The sequence below is a fragment of the Apium graveolens genome, unplaced genomic scaffold, assembly GCF_009905375.1.
Source record: "Apium graveolens cultivar Ventura unplaced genomic scaffold, ASM990537v1 ctg5770, whole genome shotgun sequence".
Taxonomy (NCBI): domain Eukaryota; kingdom Viridiplantae; phylum Streptophyta; class Magnoliopsida; order Apiales; family Apiaceae; genus Apium; species Apium graveolens.
In genome coordinates, this window is record NW_027419090.1 from 1 (window position 1) to 3440 (window position 3440).

Below are 3440 nucleotides of genomic sequence, written 5' to 3' on the forward strand. Positions count from 1 at the left end.
TTGTGGCTATCTAAGATCCAAGTTGACCCTCCTCCAAGAATGGAAAACCTTCTTTATACTTCTTGGTATAGTATCAGTCCACGATAAGACATTCTTGTAATCTGTCAACATAAGTGGATTTCATAAATATAGAACTGAGTTTACATACCCCTATAAATCAGAAAGAAAAAACATGATTAGTTCATACACCAGATTTCAATAGAAATACTGAATACAAAATACATCGAATCGACTCGTTAAGAACTTAATGAATACTTTTACACTCTCTACTAACTTTTAATTAAATGTTTTCCCAAGATTGCAACCTTCAATGTGTGCTATGAGTATTACAGTCTATTAGTTTTAGTAAAAATTCCTAAAGACTACACTGGAAGCTTATAGACGGAAAAACATCTCTAGCACAAAATGTGATGTGCAACTATATGGACATCTCACTATTTTGATTTAGAAAGATTGATTCCGTACCTTTTTAGTAGTACTAAGTTGAGAAAAATATTTAATAATGTATATAAAAACAAAGCAAGAATTGCATACCAATATCATTTCAAGAGATTTCAACGCGCTAACCAGGCATGGGAGTATTGCGTCCTTGAAATTAATGATCATTAAATAGTCAAGTTGGCATGCAGGGGTAACACCCTAGTCTTAACAACAGGTAAGGAAGATACATCTAATTGGTACTTCCAAAAATATTTAACGAAAGTGGTTAAACTCTCTGTTCAGATTAAAGTTACTTTTCTTAACCCTTATCATCATAATTTAGAACCTATACACGTGGTAGCAACTATAAAAAATACCTCCAAATCCAGGAATATGCCAATCTGCAGCTCAGGGTTGCCTAGTTGTGCATAAGATATAGACATATGTGCATGACAACTCTTAGGAAGTGAGAGAGGGAAAGAAATGAACACAAGAAATTCTTTAGAGACTTAGACACAATCCGCACAGCCATATTGGTTAAGAAGATATTTCTCTAAATTAATTAATGACGGAAATACAAGGTGCAAAAACATAAGGAATTCCTGTGCCTAGCTTCAAGGGCATTTGTGGCCGCAATCATTTTCACCCAGAATAGGGTCTCTCCTCGAAAGGAAACTAAATGAGATAGAGAAGAACCAGAAATTTATAAGAAATTATATTGGCTTCAATAACAATGGATGGATATTACTAGTCCACCAATATTGGGTATCAATTTTATCATTGATCTATCATAGTTATGCTTTAAAGCAACTACCACAAAATATTTTCTCAAATAAAGTTTGGATTTATTTATCTTCATTCTAATACAAGGTTGAAAATTTAAATCTATTATCAGGCTCAATAATGTTACTAGATAGTTTCAGATAAAAGCATGTTAGGACACAAAGTGAGACAAGAAAAACACTGACATTAATTCAAAATCCTGACAAACAATCTATAGTAGCAGAACATTAGACGAATAGAACATTAATTTTGAAAGTCAATAAACATGAATTAATCACTTTGATTAGCCAGGGATAGAAAACAAAAGTAATTTACAGCTTTACTCATTGATTGTGCTATTTTCATATCTATTAGTTACCTAAACAAAAAGGTAAAGAGAAGCCCAAAGCAGTAATATAAACTTCACTTTCTCTCTATTTAAAATAATTAAGTAGATGAGAGTACAAAGCAAAAGATTTTGGTTATATAGTGTCCTCTAACATGTGTTTATATAATATTAGTCAGGTAGCTCAGTGTAGATGCAGTGTCTGTAAAACAAATTCCTAAATATCAGAGGTGAGAATTGCAGAGAATTACAAAGAATTGAATCACGGGACCAGAGATGAGAAACATATAATAGACTACAGGGGGAAAAACGTGGAGAGTTGAGGGCTCAGAATTCAAATTCTAGGAATAAAATAGAGATAGATTAGTTGAACTGGTCCATTACATACATGTCATTTATGTCAATTACATTGTAACTTGAGGGTTTTAGTACAAACAAAGAAAAAACTAAGAATTCTTAGTTGGTAAATACATTCAATACAAAGATTGTCAAATCAATTTCAATAAAAACCCCAAAATTAAAACCTAAAAAATTATCATTTCTAATTTAATATAAATAAATTGAGTAGAGTGCTCAATTCGATTTGAATGAAAACTCATAAATTGATTTGCTACGAAGATCCAAAAGCCCAAGTCGATTTGCTAAGATAAGACCCAGCAACTAAGCCAAGCAGTTCCATGGATTTTCTGCATTAGAGAAAATAAAAAAATTAAATAGCTCTTCTGCCTTTTGTAGAATAGATCGATCTGAAAGATTATGTAGAAGAGATTGAGGGATCCGAGAACCATTGTCATAGATGGGAGATGACCAAAGGGGGAGGAAGTTGCTCGTGAACAGGTGGAGAGAGATACAATATCAATTACACTTGCACGCTAATCGACGTTTTTTAGCTTGAGCTTTGTAACGTGGGTTAAGCACGGTACATAATAGGTATGCAAGTATAAATAATTAAAAAGTGAATAATGATAAGATATATATAGGGGTATTTCATTAGAATTTAGTTTATTATTTTATAATAAGTGATAAAAAAAGTAATGCTAAAAAATTTAAAATATAATTGAATCGTTAAATTGATCAAGTAATAAACGAAATTTACGTGTAACATATTTTTATGTAAAAATCTATAATATGGTTTATGAAGAGTTAAGTTCTATATTTAATATTTATATGATGTTTAGGACTTTTTTTAAAAAAATCAAGTTGAAAAAGATTTTTGAAAAAATAATATCAATTTTTAAAAAATTTACAAATATATATATACTTTTTAATTATTGCAAAATTATGATTTTACAAATATTTTTTTTTCAAAAAAATGACTTTTTTGCAACTTGATGCAATTATATGTAATCTCCATGGGTTTTTGCGTTTGACTAGATTGCCAAAAAACTCGATACAACTATTTACATATTTGGTTGATTTTTGTTGCATAGTATTTTTATAAATATTTTCAAAAAACAGTAAAATTGTAAAAAAAATCGTATTTTTGGTAATTTCTCTAATTTTTAATCTACTTACAAAAGTTCAACTTTTTCAAATTAAGAAAAAAAATCAAATTTGTGCAAGAAACATTTTTTTCATGTTTGTTTCAACATTTAAAAAATTATAATTATGAAATATAATTCTAAATTTATAAGAAATAAACATACTTTCCTATATTTATTGTCAAAATTATAAAATCTACTACAAATTATTTATTATAAGATAAAAATATTTAAATAAAATAATGTGATGATCATTTTTTTAGGGACTTAAGATGACTTTGAAAATGAAATAAAAAAAATACGAAAACTTAATAAATTTATTTTAACCAAATATTGAAAAAGATAGGTTTTTACCGATTTTTAGTAAATCCAAAATTTCATTATTAATTTTAGAAGAAGTATGTCAGGTGGAGAGAAGATTGTGTTAGCAA